Below are 22,823 nucleotides of genomic sequence, written 5' to 3'. Positions count from 1 at the left end.
ACATGGTGCTTTATGCCACATATTATGATCCAATGATGTGTTCCATCCTATGATGTTTTGAGTAGATATCTTTTGTCTTTGTGTGGATTGATGATCTAGATTGGTACGAGTTGTATGTTTTATTTCAGTGTTGTCCTATGGTTCCCTCCGTGTCGCACAAGTGTGAGGGATTCCTGCTGTAGGGTGTTGCAATACGTTCATGATTCGCTTATAGTGGGTTGGTGAGTGACTGAAACATAAACCCGGGTAAGGGGATTGTTGTGTATGGAATAAAGGGGACTTGATGCTTTAATTCTATGGTTGGGTTTTACCTTATGATCTTCGGATGCTTGCTAGAGTTCCAATCATAAGTGCATATGATCCAAATAGATAAAGTATGTTAGCATATGCCTCTCCCTCATATGGAATTACATGACAACTACCGGTCTTGTTAATAATTGCCTAGGACAATTCCGCATATCGATCCACCATTATTCCACACTCGCTATTTATAATATTTAGTAATATATTCTAACTTTATGATAACAGCACCTACTTTCATATTTTAGCTCTCTGATATCATGCAAAGTTATCCACTTCATACCCATAACATAGTTTTATATCTCGTTGCTAGTTGGAATCAAACGGTCGGTGTACGTAGAGTCATATCAGTGGCAGATAGGGCTTGAGAGAATATTGATCTTACCTTTAGCTCATTGTGTGTTCGACACTCCATACTTATCACTTCCACCTTTCTAAATTTCTACGATGATTCCCTGCACTTGGGGATTATCGAGCTCTTTTCTGGCGCCGTTGCTGGGGAGCAATAGCGTGGGGTTGATATTCTCGTGTATGCTTGTTTGCTTTCTTCACTAAGTAGATTTTGTTTTTCCTTTTTGTTTATGTTTAGTTGTGGGTGGAACATACAAAAAAATTAAAAGGATGAAAATACCAAAAAAAATTACTTGCCTCTCATGCCTAAAAAGTTTTTCAAAAAGAGAAGTAATTGGAAAGTTATGCATTGAAGAAGTGAGGGTCAACCTCGAGCACTTGTGTTCATGCTCACGGAAACAATGTAGAATTTTTCATGGAAGTTTCTCTATAAATAATTATCCCCTTATATATATATATATCCATTGTATTATAAAAATAATCTTCCAAGCTTTGGTTCTAGGATGATTAGATTGCTTGTTTACTATGTGCAGAACAAAAACAGAAACTTTGGCTTTAGCGCGTGATTTTACATTTTTTACTGGAAAGTCAAATGGGTCTGAAATTTTTTCACATTACTTTTGTATAAATGTTTCAAATTATCAAATTTATTTCATAATTTTTGGAGTTACAGAAGTTTTCTGAACCTTCAGATTTCTACAGACTTTCCTGTTTTAGACAGATTCTGTTTTTCGTGTGTTGTTTGCTTATTTTGATGAGTCTATGGGTAGTATCGTGGGGTATGAACCATGGTGAAGTTGGAATACAGTAGATATAGTTATAATATGAAATTGTAATGAGTTTGCAACAGTACCTAAAGGTAGTGATTTGCTTTATTATACTAACGGATCTCACAAAATTTTTGTTAAAGTTTTTTGTGGATGATGTGTTCGAAGAACGAGGAGTTACCGATGTGAGAAGAATAAAGAGACGCAAGAGCTCCAGCTTGGGGATTCCCAAGGCACCCCAAGTAAATATTCTAATGATACTCAAGCATCTAAGCTTGGGGATTCCCCGGTTGGCATCCCATCTTTCTTCTTCAACAATTATCGGTATACCTTGGTTTTTGTTTCGTTCACATGAATTGTGTCCTTTGTGTTTTTTTGTTCTTATTTTATGAACCATGATAGTATGAGATAGCCCTCCATTTATTATAGAATGCTTCATGTGCTTCACTTATATCTTTTAAGTATGATCTTATAGAATTGCTCTTTGTGCTTCACTTAAATCTTTTGAGTATGGTTTTATAGAATGCTTCGTGTACTTCACTCATACATTTTGAGCTTGGACATTGGTTAGTTTATATTAATTGTAGAATGCTCCATGAACTTAACTTATATATTTTGGAGTATGAATCATACTATCATCTAAACCGGGTTTGGAAAAGTGTCAACTTTAGGAACTAGTGATCCCGCCATTCCGAATGAGGAGAATTTTGCTTATGTGGAGAGTGGTAAAATTTCTATGCTCGTCGATCATGAAAAGAATGCTTTATGTGATGGTAATATTGTTGAAGTCATTCATGATGCTAATGATAATTATTATGAGGGAGGAATCCATGCTTGTAGGAGTGCAATAATATCAAGTTTTCCCCTCTATGTTCTTAAAGTTTTGAAGTTATACTTGTTTTGCCTTCCTATGCTAGTTGATTCTTGTTTTCATAAATTGTGTGCTCACAAAATCCCTAGGCATAGGAAGCGGGTTAGGTTTAAATGTGCTAGTCATATTATTCATGATGCTCTCTTTATGTTCAGGTCTTATCTTTCATGTGAGCATCATTCAAATTACCATGCCTAGCTAAAAGGCAGTAAAGAAAAGTGCTTGTTGGGAGACAACCCAATATTTACCCTTACTGCTTTTGTGTGTTTACATTATTAAGCTACTGTAGTAATCATGTTTTATAGCTTTTGTTTCAATAAAGTGCCAAGTAAGACCTTTGGGAAGACTTGGGTGAAAGTTAATGTGATCTTGCTGTAAAAAACAGAAACTTTGCGCTCACGACATTAGCTGCCATTTTTTACAGATGAGTGCTTTCGTGCTGTTTCTTTTTGAAGAAGATTAATAGACAAACTCCTCACGTCCACCAATTTATTTCATAATTGTTTTAGTAGCAGAAGTATGGTTAGTGTTCAGATCATTACAGACTATTATGTTTCTGACAAATTCTGTTTTCATTGCATAGTTTGCTTGTTTTCTATTTTCTATGACTTATATTCTTCAATATAAATTGTATAAATGATAAGGTACAGTAGACATTGTGTGAGAAAAATTATGATCTTTGTCTTTGACAGTACCAAGGTGAATGAATTACTCTTTATCATACTAACCTATCTTAAGAAGTTCTGTTAAGTTTTGTGTGATTGAAGTTTTCAAGCATTGGGTGAGATATCGATCTGAGGAGAATAAGGAGTGGAAAGACCCTAAGCTTGGGGATTCCCAAGGCACCCCAAGGTAATATTCAAGGAAGACTCAAGCGCCTAAGCTTGGGGATGCCACGGAAGGCATCCCCTCTTTCGTCTTCAAAACTATCGGTATACCTTACTCGGAGCTATATTTTTATTCATCACATAATATGTGTTTTGCCTGGAGCATATTTTCAATTTTACTTGATGTTTGAATAAAATCATTGGATCTGAAATATTAAATTAAAAATAATCCTCCCATGGCTAGTTAATTATTTAACTACTCAGTGTCCTTCACTATTATCTTTTGGAGTAGTTTGTCATTTACTCACGTGATTCACGTATATCCTATGAGTAAATGGTTGAATAATTGAATATCATAAATCTGAATTTATATATGTTTCATATGCTTATACCATGGGGAGTAATGACTTCACATAGAATAGGTCTAGATAGTAAACTTATTGAAAGTTAGCAAACGTAGAATTGGTCACTTGAACAATTCGTGAAAGAATATTGAAGGAAGAGAGATTTCACATATAAATATACTATCTTAGACATCTTTTGTAATTGTGAGCACTCATTAAAATATGACATGCTAAAAGGTTGATGTCGGACAAGGAAGTGTAATGGGTTATGTTTTCTTTTATCTGAAATAAAGTATATTGTCTTGGATCATCCAACATGTTGAGTTTGATTTTCCCCCTCATGCTAGCCAAATTCTTTGCATCAAGTGGAGATACTACTTGTGCTTCGAAACATTCCTTAAACCAGTTTTGCCATGAGAGTCCACCATACCTACCTATGGATTGAGTAAGATCCTTCAAGTAAGTTGTCATTGGTGCATGCAATAAAAAATTGCCCTCTAAATATGTATGATCTATTAATGTGGAGAAAATAAACTTTATATGATCTTGTGATGTGGAAGAAATAAAAGCGACGGACTGCATAATAAAGGTCCATATCACAAGTGGCAATATAAAGTGACGTTCTTTTGCATTAAGATTTTGTGCATCCAACCATAAAAGCGCATGACAACCTCCTCTTCCCTCTGCGAAGGGCCTATCTTTTACTTTTATCTTCTACCCTTATGCAAGAGTCATGCCTTTCCTCTTTACATTTATCCGTTGGCAAGCACATTGTGTTGGAAAGATCCTGATATATATCCAATTGGATGTAAGTTTCATGAACTATTATTGTTGACATTACCCTTGAGGTAAAAGGTTCGGAGGCAAATCTATAAGCCCCTATCTTTCTCTGTGTCCGATTAGAACTTTGAACCCATAAATATCACGTGAGTATTAGCAATTGTGAAAGACTAAATGATAGTTGAGTATGTGGAGTTTGCTAAATCAAAGCTCTGACATAGACCCTTCCTGAAAATAAGATGAATTGCAATTTTTTGATGACTGAGAATATAGTTTGTTAGTTTCAAGAAAGTTTATGATCTATACTTTAACATGTGAATAGCTTGTTACTTGATCATGAAAAGTTTTATGAAGATGAGCTACTATTATGATATATAATGATGCTATAAAAAGTGATTGAAACTATCATTGATGAAACTTATACATTTGCTAGCATTCACACTTCATAAATTATTTCTTTTATCATTTACCTACTCGAGGACGAGCAGGAATTAAGCTTGGGGATGCTGATACGTCTCCAACGTATCTATAATTTATGAAGTATTCATGCTATTATATTATCAACCTTGGATGTTTTATATGCATTTATATGCTATTTTATATGATTTTTGGGACTAACCTATTAACCTAGTGCCCAATGCCAGTTTCTGTTTTTTCCTTCTTTTTGAGTTTTATAGAAAAGGAATATCAAACGGAGTCCAATTGACGTGCCAATTTTTGACGATTTTTTATGGACCAAAAGAAGACCCCGGAGTAAAAGAGTTGGGCCAGGAGAGTCCCGGGGCGTCCACGAGGGTGGGGGGCCCGGCCACCCCCCCCCAGGTGCGTGGGCCTGCCTCGTGGACGCCTCGGGCACCTCCTTGATGTGAGAACGACGCCAAAAATTCCTATAAATACAAAAACCTCGGAAAATTAACCTAGATCAGGAGTTCGCCGCCAGAAGCCTCCGTAGCCATCGAAAACCAATCTAGGCCCTCTCTGGCACCCTGCCGGAGGGGGCCATCATCACCGGAGGGCATGGAGGAGGATCCCGGAGGGGCCATCATCACCATGAAGGCCAAGGACCAGAGGGAGAACCTCTCCCCATCTAGGGGGGGATGGAGGAGGAAGCACAAGTGGGAGAACCTCTCCTCCTCTCTCTTGGTTGCACCGGAGTGCCATCGAGAGGGGAATCATCGCCGCGGTGATCGTCTTCATCAACATCACCATCATCATCACCATCCTCATCTCTTTTACGCAGTCCACTCTCCCGCACCCCGCTGTAATCTCTACTTGAACATGGTGCTTTATGCCACATATTATGATCCAATAATGTGTTGCCATCCTATGATGTTTTGAGTAGATATATTTTGTGTTTGGGTTGATTGATGATCTAGATAGGTACGAGTTGTATGTTTTTTTGATGTTGTCCTATGGTGCCCTCCGTGTCGCGCAAGCGTGAGGGATTCCCGCTGTAGGGTGTTGCAATGTGTTCATGATTCGCTTATAGTGGGTTGGTGAGTGACTGAAACACAAACCCGAGTAAGGGGATTGTTGTGTATGGGACAAAGGGGACTTGATGCTTTAATGCTATGGTTGGGTTTTACCTTAATGATCTTTAGTAGTTGCGGATGCTTGCTAGAGTTCCAATCATAAGTGCATATGATCCAAGTAGAGAAAGTATGTTAGCTTATGCCTCTCCCTCATATGGAATTACAATGACGACTACTAGTCTTGTTAATAATTGCCTAGGACAATTCTGCATACTGATCCACCATTATTCCACACTCGCTCTATATAATATTTAGTAATATATTATAACTTTATGATAACAACACCTACTTTCATATTTTAGCTCTCTGGTATCATGAAAAGTTATCCACTTCATACCCACAACATAGTTTTATTTCTTGTTGCTAGTTGGAAGCAAACGTTCGGTGTACGTAGAGTCGTATCAGTGGCAGATAGGGCTTGAGAGAATATTGATCTTACCTTTAGCTCCTTGTGGGTTCGACACTCCATACTTATCACTTCCACCTTTGGAAATTGCTACGATGATTCCCTGCACTTGGGGATTATCACCAACTCATAGAAATCATCATAAATCCCGGCTGCTCTCAAGAAATCATCACAATGCCATTCACATGGCCGAACCTCCGTGGTGCGAGGGAGATTATACTTGGGCTTCTTGTTATCTTTAGTTTGTTTATGATTCAAGCTTCGGCTCGATGAGCCCCTCGAAAATCTCTTCATCTTTTTCTGAAATGTTTAGTAACTTAAAATAAAAGTGAGCCAAACTCAACAAAATTGGTAGCAACTACTCCAACAAGTGCCTAGAGGCCATATCATGCATTAAAACTACTTTTGACCATATAAATTTGACATGCAAGCTCAAGAACAGGGTCGCCTAAGCAACAAAAAATTGCAATGAATAAAGCACAAGAACAAAAACTAATTGGACCATTGGAGGAGTCACATACCAAGGAACAATCCCCCAAAGCAGTTTTGTGAATGGATCTTTGAGCAAGGAGATCGAAAATGGCAGCAAGATGAGGAAGAACTCGGGTTTGAGCTAGCTAGTGATTTTTTGGGAGGAAGAAGGAGTGTGTGATGGCTTGAATAAGTGGAGGGGAGCCACCATGGGCCCACGAGGTAGGGGGCGCGCCCAAGTGGTGGGCGCGCCCTGGACCCTCGTGGTCAGGTGCTTGCTCCCCTGCTGTGTTCTCAGTGCCAGATATTCTCAAATATTCTAGAAAAAAATCATATTTAATTTTCAGGGCGTTTGGAGAATTTTTATTTTCGGGGTATTTTTTATTGCATGGATAATTCAGAAAACAGACAAAAAATACTATTTTTGCTTTATTTAATATAAATAAATAAAAGTAAAAATAGGGTACAGAGAGTTGTGTTTTCTAAATTCATCCATCTCATGCTCATCAAAAGTAATCAACTAAAAAGGTTGATCAGGTCTTGTTAACAAACTCATTTCGATTAACATGAAACTGGAGAATTTTCGAATAACACTAGGTTACCTCAATGGGGATATGCATGTCCCCAACAATAAGAATATCATATTTCTTCTTGATAGTAGGAAGAGGAAATTCAAAACCTCCAATAGTGATTGTTGAAATTTTTTCCAATAGAATTGATACTGTGGACTTAAGGTTGTTTCCTCGGAAAGTGTACCATATGCTCATTACCATTAACATGAAAAGTGACATTGCCTTTGGTGCAATCAATAACAACCCCTGTAGTATTCAAAAAGGGTCTTCCAAGAATAATAGACATACTATCGTCCTAGGGGATATTAAGAATAACAAAGTCCGGTAAAATAGTAACGTTTGCAACTACAACAGGCACATCCTCACAAATACTGACAGGTATAGCAGTTGATTTGTCAGCCATTTGCAAAGATATTTCAGTAGGTGTCAACTTATTCAAATCAAGTCTACGATATAAAGAGAGAGGCATAACACTAACACCGGCTCCAAGATCACATAAAGCAGTTTTAACATAGTTTCTTTTAATGGAACATGGTATAGTTGGTACTCTTGGATCTCCAAGTTTCTTTGGTATTCCACCCTTAAAAGTATAATTTGCAAGCATGGTGGAAATTTCAGCTTCCGGTATCTTTCTCTTATTTGTAACAATATCCTTCATATACTTAGCATAAGGATTCATTTTAAGCAAATCAGTCAAACGCATACGCAAAAAGATAGGTCTAATCATTTCAGCAAAGCGCTCAAAATCCTCATCATCCTTTTTCTTGGATGGTTTAGGAGGAAACGGCATGGGTTTATGAACCCATGGTTCTCTTTCTTTACCATGCTTCCTAGCAACAAAGTCTCTCTTATCATAATGTTGATTCTTTGATTGTGGGTTATCAAGATCAACAGCAGGTTCAATTTCTACATCATTATTATTATTGCTAGGTTGAGCATCAGCATGAACATCATCATTAACATTATCACTAGGTTCATGTTCATTCCCAAATTGTGTTTCAGCATCAGAAATAGAAATATCATTGGGATTCTCAGGTGTGTCTACAACAGGTTCACTAGAAGCATGCAAAGTCCTATCATTATTCTTTTTCTTCCTCTTAGAAGGACTAGGTGCATCAATATTAATTCTCTGAGAATCTTGCTCAATTCTCTTAGGATGGCCCACAGGATACAAAGGTTCCTGAGTCACTTTACCTCCTCTAGTTGCATCTATAACAACAAAGTCATTATTCTTACTATTCAATTCATTGAGCAAATCATTCTGAGCTTTAAGCACTTGTTCTACTTGAGTGGTACCCATAGAAGCATGTTTACTAATTATGCTACTCTATGTACAAAACAGCACGCGATTTGCGCTCTACGTACAAATCCACTTTATCTCTCAACTCATATAGAAAACATCAAACTGAAGCAAACATTTGCGGCTCTCCAACATCCAATTGTCATATTCCCCACTGCATGATGCATTCATCACCTGGCGATCGCATCCGCGTGGCTATCCTGGGATCTCCAGCTTGTGCTCCGGCTCCTAAGACCATGAGAGAAAACCAAGCTCCACTCTGATGAGTCCGACCTCGAGGATGGGTGTGTCCAAAGCAAGCAAACATGTTGTCGAACATGCATCTACTAACTCCCCTCTGTGACGAACGACTCCCTATCAATGACCATGAGATCTTCCTTGGTGCATCACCATTGTTGAAACCCCCATCCACCTCAGTGTAGACAACTGGGAGGGGAGCTCCCTCTCGTCGGCCCTCCTAGCACCAGCGAACCTCCTAACAGCAAAGCCCCCACCAGGGAGACGCCAAATGGTAAACCCAACCATCGTCTCCTCCTCACTGCCAGCCTCAGCCCCGGTGTTGCTGCCCTGGTCGTCAGCGGCACAGAGGTCACTCACCAGAGCAGGCCGTGCCACATCTGTGGGCAGCTTGTGCCGGCACACGAGACATGAGTTACGCAGCGCGAGCCACGGTAGGATGCAGTCCTGGTGGTACATGTGGCTGCAGGGCATCTCCCTAGCCTAGTCGCCCAGCTCGAAGGCCTTCTTGCAGATGAAGTAGTGGGAGTCGGTGCCAATGTGTCCAGGGCAGGCGACAACGACGACGGTGGGCATGGGCTCGATGGCGGCCTTGCAGTTCGGCGGGTTGTCGCACGGGCGGACGGCGCCGAAGCCACCGACCTTAATCTGGGCGAGCTGCTTGAGGAACCGCTCGAGTATGGACCCCATGAGGAAGTCAAACATGGTCTCGGGCAGCGGGTGGAGGCCAGATCTGGCGCCGTCACCGTAGAAGAGCTCGAAGCTGCTGGTGGCGCCGGGGGCCTCGTCGCAGGGAGGGCGGCGGAGCACCGGAGCACAATGACTTGGTTGTACGGCAACCCCCGAGCGGTCACCCGAGGCGCCACACCGGCTGCAGCCGGGCAGGAGCTCGTTGACCCCGTGGGGGCGGAGGGCGCGACGGCCCGGCGCGGCGGCGATGTGTTCATCTGCTCCAGGAAGCCGCCGTCACAGCCGGGGTGGCGGGGAAGCTCAGGTCCTAGGAGCTGACGGTGGATAAGATAAAGAAAGGAGCGCCAGCGTAATTCTTACAAACTGCAGGGGTTAATTTGCAAATCAAATCGTTTTCCCTGTCCACTTAAATACGGACTACGGGTTCAATTTTCAAAAACCACATAGATTGTTTTCCAAAAACGTCACAACGGTGAACCCGAGAGACTCAACACGTGCTTTATTATTAGGGAAAGATAAGCTTAAGTTCACCTTTAACACTGGCCATATAATCACTCAAGTGTTCAATCATATAAGCATTATGTTTCAATTGTCTACCAACATAAGCATTGAAGTTTTCTTGTTTAACAATAAAATTATCAAACTCATCTAAGCATTGGCTAGCAGACTTATTACGAGGAATATCACCTTCATCAAATCTATAGAGAGAATTTACCTTTGCTACATGTGTCGGGTTATCAAGACCTTGTGTTTCTTCAATAGGTGATAAATTAATACCATGTATTTCTTCAATAGGAGGTAAATTCTTAACATCTTCAACTTTTATACCTTTTTCTTTCATAGATTTCTTTGCCTCTTGCATATCTTCAGGACTGAGAAATAGAATACCCCTTTTCTTCGGAGTTGGCTTAGGAGTTGGTTTAGGAAGTGTCCAATTATTTTCACTAGTCGTCTACCCGTGCATTCGCACGGGCTAGCATGAGAATTCTACCTTTGAGCAATGTTGAACATACATTACAATTCATCTTTTTTTTGCCGGAATCATAATATGTAAATGATAGTTTTTATTAACTTAATCCTCTCATTGGCGGCAATTATTCATTACAGTACACATACTAATGTCTTTATAGCGACGATTCTAAAAGTATCTTGCGCTTCGAAAATTGGTGTCTAAATTTATTCCACTTGGTGCAAGTTGCATAAGACACTTAGCTTCAATGCATAACTTTAAATTTGGTTCAACTCTAGGATGTACAAATTGAGTTTGCATTTGGAGAGCAAATATCCTGTTGTCCGACGGAGATTATTTCTTGCTGCACGTCTATATTTCATACATTACATTTTCTGTTTGCATTTGTAGCAGTGTGTATAATCACACATGAGTTATGCTTATCTATATATCTTCACTGTAAAACTAATATTTAATCTAATATAAATTAGCGGCTGATGTTCATTATGGGTTGGCAATGCTAATTATTGAATGATGCACCTTATGGGTTGTGTACTATATTATGCTCGGAGGCGAGAAGATAAGATGGCCAGTGGAGAATTGCAGATTTTCGTCAGGTGGATTGGATTGTTGACGCCTCAACATATACACCTACCATCTGCTTTTGACTAAGATGCATATTAGTAACTTCGTGACATAGATGAAATGGATTAATTAACACCAAAGTATATATGTAAAACACAGTTCCATCGTCCCATACATGCTATATTACATCGTAGTTTTTTTTATTAAATATCGATCAGTCCACCACTTATATTTCAAGGTCTTGATGCTCCAAGATTCTGAAATTCCTCGATCGCCGATTCTTTATCAGCACCGATATGGAAATTGTATTACAGAAGTACATTCAAATACAAAAAAAATCTTACATGGTTATTATTTTGAATTTCCTTGTTCGTGACAGTACCCTTTTATTGGTCCTTGAATAATTTTCACTTCATCTTTTTTCCTGAATGTGCAACATCAATATTTTTTCTGGTATTTAAGCAGCGCCACATAAGCAAGTTATTGTAAGCTTTCTCTTAGGTGCCAATTCTTTAAATATGGATTTATCTTTATCGTCACTGCCATCAGAATATACAACACACGTTGCTCTAGTCCTTTTTGTTGTTGTTCACAATTTGCTTATCATCGGTAACATGCTTCTACAAAAACATGACAAAACTTGTGTTAACTACTGTAAAATAATGATTATAAATATAATTTGTTATGCAGTAGATACTAAAAGCATAGAGCATTATAGTAGAAAAGTCGATCCATGTTCAAAATTTGCTTTTGATCTCTTCCATCTGCCAAGTATAAGACCTACTTTTATCCTGTTTCGTTTTACAAAACATTCATCAAGATGCAGTATTGGCGAATCCTTTTGGGAGCCTAGGAAAAGGATTCCATATACAGTGATACATATAGCGAATGTGAATTGACATATCAATCTCTATCCACGTAATTTCTGGAATCTTTTTTCTTCTCGTTCATAACATAATTATTTGTATCTATCAAGAATCTTGAGATTACTTATCAATCTTCTTCCTTATGACTCAAGCATGGTGCAAGTTGATGCTCCATTCAGGTCACCAATCTCCTCTAGCTTAAGTTTGTACCTATACATAATACTAACATATATGGGTATGTGTAGAATAGATTACTAACTTATAATGTGATATTATCAAAATGTACCGTGGACACATGTATAGGAGTCAAGAATGATACATAATCGCCAGAAAATAATTGGACAGAAGATGCTTCGTAATCCGAATCCAATGCTAAAGTTTGGATGGATTCAAGTATAAATCAGGAAAAAAACAAAATACCTGAACCTAAACTATTTTATGTCGGTGCGACAGTCACAACATGATAAAGAGCCACATCGTTTGCCTCTCTCACTTGACACACGACACTCTCAGTTTTCTTCCATGTCACCAAAAGGGGAATAGTCTTTTTGTTAGTAAGATTGAACATAATCATTCCATATCATTGATGAAAGAAAGGCCTAGTCCAACCTTCTAACAAGCAAAACAACTACCGCAACCATGACGGGGTATAATTTATGAACCTTAGGAAGTCTATAAGAAAAACTTAAGCAAACATGGAGAAAGTAGGACACACTTGGGTACAAATGGAGAAGAGCTGCATGGAGCACTTGTGTTGTTTACTTAAAGTGCTGGAGCCTTTACCTCAGGATCTCCCCAAATGCGAATACTGCTCCATTGAATGCTTTGAAAATAACTCACGTATTGGTCTGGACTGGGCTTTTCATTATCTAAGAAGATGCATCGAGCTGCGACGTACTTTCCGGTGAAAGATATCTGCAAAAACTGGCTCCATTTGTTCAAAAAGCCAGCAGCCTTGTACTTGCCTATTTTCCCGCATCCAGTATGTTCAAAAAGTAATCAAATTAACTTCCATAGGTGTGTGATCTCTTGAAAGAACTTCGCTTGTTGCATCGGCGAGGTCGGGTTATGCCACCAGGACAGAAGAGTCGGAATTTGGAACCCTTCTTTTTCATGATGGTAGACGCGTTCGACTTGGATGTGGAGATTGGATCGGAGCCCTCAAACAAAGGGATACACCACATCAGATCTTGGTGGAATTCAACAGTTTAGAACCTACAGGAGGATCAGATCAATGCATCTATGTATGGTACAACCTATAAGTAGCCATCTATGTATTCCTAGTCTGTCAGATGTTCTAGATCAAACCAGCATATGATTTGTCATTGAAGAGGAGAGCATGGTTACCTGATATCAGCAAGATTTGTGTCGGAGTGGAGTAGAGGGGCAGGCAAGAAAATGCTGCAGCATATCTTGTGGGATCTCCATGTAGGCTAGGGGTAGAACTGGGCATCGATGCACACTGTTCATGTTGACACCTGCTAGGGCACATGAAGTTCCAGGGTCACTATCCATCTAGCGTCGCCATACCACGTATCGATGAGAGTTAAGGTCCTGATATTTTTAAGATTGGTTTTTTCTTTCTTTTCATGGTGAACCCGATCAAGATGAGGAACCAAATTTTGAGGCCTTAAGATGTGATCAACTCGAGTGCTTCAGGTTGGAGAGAGATGATGGAGAGAGAAGGGTTTGGTGCAGAGAAAGATGCGGGGACAGAGAGAGAGAGGAGGAGGAGGAGGAAGAGGATACGGGGAAGAGAGAAAACGGAGAGATAAGGGATGGTATGTTTCCAAGGAGAGAGAGAGAGAGAATTAAGGATACGGAGGGCTGATGTATTTGCATAGGATGAGGCAAGAGGATACGTACCTGGTTAGGATTTTATTCTTGTTACAACATAAAGGTTCGTGGACCTTTCATTTTTTTTGCTAAATAATACAATATACAGATTAAGGATTTTATGAGTAGATCTACACCATAATAATTTGGTCCCACCAGATTAACGGCTCGTAAATTCTAATTATTATGGAAATTTTTAGGGAGTCACAAATTAGTATAGGTATAGATATAGATACACTACAGGAATCAGCTATTTTGCCGTCTACCACGGCGGACGGCAAAGGCATGAACGGCGGACGGCAAAGGCCTTTGCCGTCAGCCGCGGACGGCAAAAGGCTCCGGCAAAGTAGGCTACGGTAAACAGCTACTTTGCCTTCTGCTTCCTGGCGGCTGACGGCAAAGGCCCTTTGCCGTCTGCGGTGGACGGCAAAGAGAGCGGACGGCAATAATTGCGCTGTCAGTCCGTTAAGTGGCTAACGGCAGGCCTTTGCCCTCCGCCGCTGACGGCAAAATTTCTAGTGTCTTTGCCGTCCGCCGTATGATGTCATCTACACGTCACTACATGGCAGGTTCTTTGACGTCCGCCACTGATGGCAAAGTGCAGGTTCTTTGCTGTCTGCCACTGATGGCAAAGTCTTTGCCGTCTGCCACTGTAGGCAAACTAACCAAATGGGTCAGCTCCCAGGAAGCACAGCTGGATGCCACGTGTCTTCTTTGCCGTCCATGGCAGACAGCAAAGAGCCCAAGAGCCTGCATATTGGCTCTTTTATCTGTTTTTATTAAATCCAACAATTTTCATCACAAATATATATGACATATATAGATATATTTCAAAAGGCCATTATAGAGCAAACATATAAGATATCTAACACATAACTTCATCATCCAACCATATATATTACATGCATAGTTCCATCATACATAACAAGTTCAACATAGAGGCATCCAACCATATATATTACAATAGTTTCATCCAACGAGACATGCATAGTTCAACGATACAAAAGAAACAGAGAAAGGGATAAGGAGCACTCCATCTATGCAAGCTTTCGTTAAGTGAATGAAATCTGCAAAATGAAAAATAAGAAAGTTAGAACAAGAAGAGTAGAACAAGAAGAAGAGTAGAACAAGAAGAAGACTAGAACAAGAAGAGTAGAACAAGAAGAAGACTAGAACAAGAAGAGTATGTCATTTATGAGCTAACTTACGTGAAATGGATCATATATGAGCTAACTAAGTTGAAATGGGTCGTTTATGAGCTAGCTAAGGTGAAATGGATCATTTATGAGCTAACTTAGTTGAAATGGGTCGTTTATGAGCTAACTAAGGTCAAATAGATCGTTTTTGAGGTAACTGAGGTGAAATGGATCATTTTTTAGCTAACTTAGGTGAAATGGATCATTTATGAGCTAACTTAGTTGAAATGGATCGTTTTTGAGCTAACTTAGGTGAAATGGATCATTTATGAGCTAATTTTGTTGAAATGGATCTTTTTGAGCTAACTTAGGTGAAATGGATCATTTAAGAGCTAATTTAGGTGAAATGGATCCTTTTTTAGCTAACTTGGTGAAATGGATCGTTTATGAGCTAAATTAGTTGAAATGGATCGTTTATGAGATAACCTAGGTAAGATGGGTCATTTTGGAGTTAACCTAGGTGAAATGGGTCATTTTAAAGCTAACATAGGTAAAATGGATCATTTAGGAGCTAATCTAGGTAAAATGGGTCATTTTTTGAGCTAACTTGGATGAACTGTATCATTTATAAGCTAACCTAGGTAAAATGGGTCATTTTAGAGCTAACTTAGGTAAAATGGATCGTTTGTGAGCTAACTAAGCTAATTATGAAATTTTTGACATAAGTAAGCTAAGTATGGATCGTTTTAGAGCTAACTTAGGTAAAATGGATGGTTTTGGAGGTCAGTAAGCTTATTAAGTCATTTTGGAGGAGAAGAAGCTAAGTCTAGGTCATTATGGTAAGCATTGGAGGAAATAAAGCTAAGTCTAGGTCTTTATGCATGTGTTAAGCAAAACACTAGATAAACTTACCAAGATCCAGGAGGTGTAGGAGCGGGGTGGCTCGTGTCGGTAGCTGAAGAAGGATCGTGCGATGCTTGTCTGGAGTTACGCTGCACCAAAGATCATTTCCAATGTCTTGTTAGCATGATGACACTCAAATGTTAAGACTAGCAAGTAATGTCCATTCAAATAAAACTCACCGTGGTCCCAGGAGCAATCACTGGCATCAGCGGAGCGGTCTGACATGTCTTCTCGCACACAGACTGCACATTTGGTTTTGACGAGTCACTCATACTAGTTAGTAATGAGACAAACACTACATGAATGTTTTGGCTAATCTGCAGAAGAAACTTACCACAAGGAGCTCGTACATGGCCCTTGCCTGCATGTCATTCCGTGCCCTCTCCTCCTCCATCATCTTTGTCGTCCTCTCCTCCAACTCCTGATGCCTCTCCGCCGCCTCCGCCAGAAGTTTCTCCATTCTATCTCTCTCACTCTGTATAGCAGCCTGCAACACCACTCACATGACCATTTGTAATCATTGATGGAAGCGCACACAATGTAATGGAGAAAGATAACTGAGTACGTATCACTAACCTTGATGGCGAGTTGCACTAGCCGTTCACGAGGCCTTATCTCAGGAGTGGAGCTCGACTGGTGCGCCTTGATCTCTGGGAGAGTGCTAGGACAACGGATAAGTCCATCTCCAATGGCTATGGAGCCATGGGACCTCCCGCCACCAGATATCATCACCAGCTCTGGATCAATGGGACCCTGGCTCGGGTTAAATCCTCCCCTTTCCTCGCCTTCCCCTCATCTCTATATATCACGAGCTTGTTGTGGGAGGAGATGTTGGTGAAGTTGTTTGCATCATCGAGGTCAGACTGAGAGAAAGCCTTGACTTTCTTGAAAGAGGCAGTGTGGGCCATGGCATACAGGTCGTACACCTCTGGTACCTTATCCGCCTTATTGTAGCATGCCTGAAAGAGAGAAACAATGAAAATTAGTAATTAAAGGGCTCAAGCTAGCATGATGAATGAATTGCATGAATCATGAAGCAAACCACATACCCAGTTGCACCTGAACTGATATAAGTTGGAGCTGCCTTGATGGTGTGGCACACCTTCCATTTGGGCACGTTTGTCCTTGGCCTCGTTGTGGAGGGCTAGCCATTGTTTTGAGCACCACTCATCGACCAACACCTCCCAACAATCCATCCAATCCGCACACCATCTCGGAGGCGCCTAAGTTAGCAAATTGAAACTTGAGCGCTACGGCTAAGAATTACTAAATGAAGGAACTTAAGTAGAGAAGGCCTTAAGAATTACCTTCATGTACTGCTCCTTACTCAGGAACTTATCGCGGCACGCCGGCTTGGTATTCTTGATACCACGCAAGGCGTAGTAGTCTCGAACAGCCTGCACCCGAGCCTCGTGCCGTAAGTTCTGGAGTAGGCGCTTGCAGACGTTCTCGATAACATGTGCCGCGTCCTCCTCATATCCCTCCTCACACCTGTAGAATGTCTGCAATCAAATGAGACAATATTGATTAGTACAATTAATAATTAGCTAGTTGAAGATTTTTAAATGTGTAAAGGAGAAATTACCCAGAACTTTCTGATCACCATGTCTGCCCTCGTGTCGCGCACGACACCGTCGATAATCTCATCCGGCGGGGCCGGGGCAGCCACGTAGTGCTCCCAGCTCAATCCAAGCTCTGGAAGCCGACCCTCACCAGGCAACGTGACAAACCCCGGGAAGTTTTGTCGGAAAAGAACTCCAAGGACGGAGTTGGGCCGGCGGACACTATGATGGTGGTCCCAACCCCTGCAGCATGACAACACCAACGCATTAGTTATTTGAAGAAACGTGAATGCAGAAGGTACAAAAATATTAAATGCACTTACGTACCTCTCCCCATCAGGGAAAATCAACCACCTCTGCTCGCGGGTCACCGTCACGGACGGGAGCCGTGTAGCACCATGCTGGTAGACGTTGCCCCCCTCCTCCCCCTCCTCATCAGTCGGCTCCCCGCCATCATCAGCATGGCCACTCGGCTCCCCGCCATGCTCAGGCTGACCCGACCAGGTACCCCATCCAGACGTGTGCTCCTCCGGGGTCTCGTGGGCCCAGGTCTCGTGGGCCGAAGGCCCGTCGACCTGAGGCTCGTGGGCCGAGACTCGTGGACCGGAGGCTCGTGGACCGGAGTCCGTGCAGCCTCCTCCTCAGACGAGTCCACCCTAGCAGTCACGTGCTCGGGTGAAACAGCTGGGGGCGGTGGCGAGGAAGGCGCCGTAAGAGTCACCCTACCTCCTCTCCCGCGACCACGTGCTCCACCTCCTCTCTTCTTCTTACCTTGTCCCCTGCTGGGCACCGCGGTCGACGAAGAAGGGCCCGGCGGTGTCGCAATACTGTCCAGCAACGTTCGGTGGAGAGGTGCATGTGGAATGGAAGACCTCGCACCACACACCGACGAAGAAGGGGCCTCGGCGCGCTCCCGACCAGAGCCCACCATCTTTCAACACCTGCCATGACAAAGAATAAACAAAATTAGTACAACATAAAAAAAGTACCGACATGAATAATAATATGTATATCACTTAAGTGTATCATCATCAAGTACAACATAAAAAAATTGAATACCTGACACTACTAATAATCTCAATCAGTATCATCAATAAATGCATAATCATCATCATCACTATAATCAATGATGGGCTCATAGGGTTCATTGGCATCAACATGTGCAAGGCCACCTTGACGTAATCGGTCAAGCATTGACAGGTCATCCGCAGCAGTAACCTCTTCTTGTTCCGGCTCTTCTTGTTCCTCCTCTGGGGTGATGTCGGATTCATTGTCGCTGTCTACTTCAATGTTTTGGGGTGAAGTATAGCGGTTCTTGAAACACTTTTTGGAAAGACGTGTCTCTTGGAAGAGTTCTCCTTCATATGTGTCTGGGTTAATGTGAGGTTCATAATCATCTTCCTTTGGGGGAGAATGTCTAGCATGTGGCGGCACTTCATAAACGACATCCCAACCTTTCAGATTTGGATTAGTTTGGCAGGCCCACGGTAGATAGAATACTTGGGTCGCCTGTTGAGCCATAATATAGACATCAGGAACATCTAAATGAGTGCTTTGGTTGATTTCAACTAGCCCTATATGTTCATGAGTCCTTCTAGTCTCCTTCGGCTGAAACCAATAACATTTGAAGACTATGACATTCGGTGGGTTTTCACCATAGAACAAAAGTTCATAAATTGCTTCAACTCTCCCATAATACTCGGTACCTCCTTCGCTGATAGTAGATACACAACAATTTGTAGACTTTCGGTCGGCCATAGATAGCTCTTTGCCATAGGTACGAAAGCGATACCCGTTGATGTCGTACTTGTCAAATGAACGGACCTTATAGTCAAAACCATTAGCGACTTGTCTCAATTCGGCGTCCATAGACTCTGAATTAGCCTACAAGTTTAATATGAAAGGATTGTTGCATTATGCAAAAATTAGCGAATGAAATGATATTGTCTAATAGAAATTACCGTTTGTTTGAACCAAGAGATGAAACCGGGATAGCCACCTCCTTGCTTTGCGAGAAGCTCATACTCTTCGACGGAATCCTTTTGGATCTCCGCTCCATACGAGAATATGGCGACGTATCGACTGTATGACATATCCAGGAATAAGAGTAGTTCAAAGGAAATAGAAGTTGCGAAACAATGTACCGAGAACTTACTCGATGTACGGCCGCACTTCTATCAGGTTGTTGAAGATATACAATGAAATGGTCCGCCATTCTTTGTTATCCAAAGATACTGGATGTGAAACACTAGCTGGTGCGAGATTCCCTTTGAATAGGCTGAGGTTGGATCCAACCTTTTTAGGCTCGTCAGCATTGTACCGAGGCTTCGGATTATGCAAATGACGATTTTTGGCTTCGCAGTGCGCTGTTACGAAGTTTGCCGCCTCCTCTATGATGAATTCCTCAGCCATCGATGCTTCAATTCTACGTTTATTTTTACATTTTTCTTGAAGCGTCTTCTGCATCCTCTCAGTTGGGTAGCACCAATGATTTTGCACGGGCCCCTCAATCTTGCCTCGGTCGGGAGATGCAAAATCAAATGCTGCACTGGATTAAAGAAGCCCAGTGGAAAGATCTTCTCTAACTTGCAGATCAACTCCGGCGCCAACTCTTCCATTTCTTCTAGCACGCCAGGCGATAGTTCTTTCGCACAAAGAACACGGAAGAAATAGCTGAGTTCTGCCAGTACTAGCCATTCATCCTCAGGGATGAAGCCACGCAACATCACCGGCATTACCCGCTCAATCCATATGTGCCAATCATGACTCTTGAGACCAAATATCTTCAGTTTATCAAGATTCGCTCCCCTCTTTAGATTTGCTGCATACCCATCGGGGAACATCAACTGCTGTTGCACCCACAAGAGAATTTCCCTCATAGCTGGCCTTCCAAGATTGAACCATGCCTTTGGCTTCGTCCAGTTCTGCTTTCCTTTCGGTTCTTTCATGTTTTGTAACGGCCTATCACATAGCGCCTCCAGATCGACTCTAGCCTTAGTATTATCCTTTGACTTCCCATCTATGCCGAACAATGTACCAAAAAGTGCCTCGGCGATATTCTTCTCAGTGTGCATCACGTCGATGTTGTGTGGGCAAAGGAGGTCTTTGAAGTAAGGCAGATCCCATAAGCATGTTTTGTGAGTCCACGCGTGCTTAGTATTATACCCCTTGAAGTACCCTGGACGTTGTGGATCTGGCTCGAGAGTGTTTAACTGATCCAGGGTCTGTTGGCCTGTCAATGCAGGTGGTGCAGAGTTTTTGACAACTCTACCCCTGATGAAGTTCTTCTTGTCTTTCCTGAACTTATGGCGAGGATCCAGGAACTGACTATGCATGTCGAAGCAAGAAAACTTGCGACCGGCCTGAAGCCAACGAAACTCAAGATCTCCCTTGCATGTGGGGCACGGGAACCTTCCATGCACACACCAGCCAACGAATAGCGCATACACCAGCAAGTCATGCGTCGAGTACATGTACCAGACACGCATTATGAAGTTCCGTTTGCTAAAGGTGTCGTATGTCTTGAACCCATTATCCCAGGCTTCTTGCAATTCATCCTTAAGCGGCTGCATGTACACATTCATATTTTTGCCCGGATAGTTGGGTCCTGGAATTATCAACGTCAGGAAAATGTTCTTTCTTTGCATAATCTGTCCGGGGGGGAGATTGAGTGGAAAGACAAATATGGGCCAACAACTGTATTGGGCTGCCGTCATACCAAACACACTGAACCCATCGGTGCTGATGCCGACTCGAGGATGCCTCGGATCTGCCGCTTTGTCAGCATGTAATTCATCAAAGTTTTTCCACGCAACACCATCCAATGTGTGTACCATCATCAGATTCCCATCTGCATCTAGTTCGGTTCTTTTGCCTATTTTGTGCCATGTCATCTGTCTGGCCGTCTCTTCGACCATGAAAAGACGTTGAAGTCTTGGTACGATTGGCATATACCGAAGAACACTAACGGGGATTTTGGTCTGTGTCTTCTCACCCATACCGTTGTCTACCACAATATACCTGGAAGACTTGCAAATGGGACAATAGTTCAAGTCCGCATAGTCAAGCCTAAATAAGGCACATCCTTTCTCACAGGCATGTATCTTCTCATAGGGCATCTTCAGTGCACGGAGGATTTTGTCCGACTGGTACAGGTTTGCAGGCATTACATGGCCTTTGGGTAGAAAGCGTCCAAATACTGTCATAATTGTGTCATAGCATTCTCTGCCCAAGTTGAACTGAGCCTTCAGAGCCATTACTTGTGAGATGGCATCCAACTGACAAAGCTCAGTGTGCTCGTGGAGCGGACATTTCGAAGACTCCAACATTTCATTGAAGGCCTTTGCAGATTCCTCCATCTCCTCGTCCGAATCCCGAGCATCATCATAGCCTTGCACCATGTTTTCCATCCCGGTACCATGCTCGTCGGTGCGATGACGATCCACCTCAGCTCGGTCACGTTGGGCAAACTCACCATGAAATGTCCACACCGTATAATCGGGCGTAAAACCACTCTTCTGCAGGTGTTTGCCCATTTCAGCCTCTGTCTTCTTTTCCCAATTGCCGCACCGGAAACAGGGGCACCAGGTTTTCTTTTGGCCATTTGCAAATGCGGCTTGCACAAACCCCTTAGTTTTTGTGAACCATTCAGCGCTCCATTTGTTCTGACCAGTGTGACCAGTATACATCCAAGAACGGTCACTCATCTTGACTTTCAGAGCTACTGGACACACAACAATTATATATGTAATTCACCATGTATATATTCATCAGTTGATCTACTTTGTCAATTTTATTACGTCCATGCAACCTACACTCTAATAGGTAATGATAGGTCCTAATCCCACCCGTGTATGTGTAGATTGGGTTCATTTTCCCATGCTATGCTCTGGATCCGACGCAAAATTTCGGCAGCACCTCCCCGCTGTTCTCCTGATACACGTCTCTGCAATAAACAGAGAGGATGTGTATCGGGAGAACAATAGGGCAGGCACTGACGAAATATATGCGTCAGATCCGGAGCAAAGCATATGGGAAAACAAACCCAATCTACACATACTCGGGATGTCCATGGATAGCGTTGGACAATTCGAAAGAATCAAGGTTATAAATATGCAAATGCATGCATATTTCGAACTATGATGCTTTCGAACGGGAGACACATATTGGTTACGCATACTGATGATTCAAGACACATATATAGCTAGCTATCAAGTTTCATCGGAATAGATCAAATAATTAATGGGGGAGGAGGACTTGTCATTTGTGCTCACCCACGAACGAAGGGGCAGAGCTCGTCAAACGCACGGCGAGGTTGTCGAACACCAAACCTCGCAGCGATGAAACAACTGCACATTTAAAACTACACGATCAACACAATTATATACGATGTTTTTCATAACAAAATCGAAAAATATATGACCTAACTAATAATTCACAAATATATGACCCCGTCGGCCTCTAGAAGGCCAAAGAACACCTTTTCGGGAGGTGTCGGGGGTCGGGGTGTCCTGTCGGTGTCGGGGTGCCGTGTCGGGG

At 42.0% G+C, this 22,823-nt stretch overlaps 1 pseudogene; it reads right to left on the bottom strand.

Moving 5' to 3' along the window:
• Nucleotides 1-8,691: 8,691 nt before the first annotated feature.
• The window catches only part of LOC119315610, a 155,568-nt pseudogene continuing 141,436 nt past the window's right edge, over nt 8,692-22,823 (bottom strand).

Source organism: Triticum dicoccoides, chromosome 6A, assembly GCF_002162155.2.
Source record: "Triticum dicoccoides isolate Atlit2015 ecotype Zavitan chromosome 6A, WEW_v2.0, whole genome shotgun sequence".
NCBI classification, from domain to species: domain Eukaryota; kingdom Viridiplantae; phylum Streptophyta; class Magnoliopsida; order Poales; family Poaceae; genus Triticum; species Triticum dicoccoides.
The sequence above is the reverse complement of the archived record's forward strand: the minus strand, read 5'-3'. Positions and strand labels throughout refer to the sequence as shown.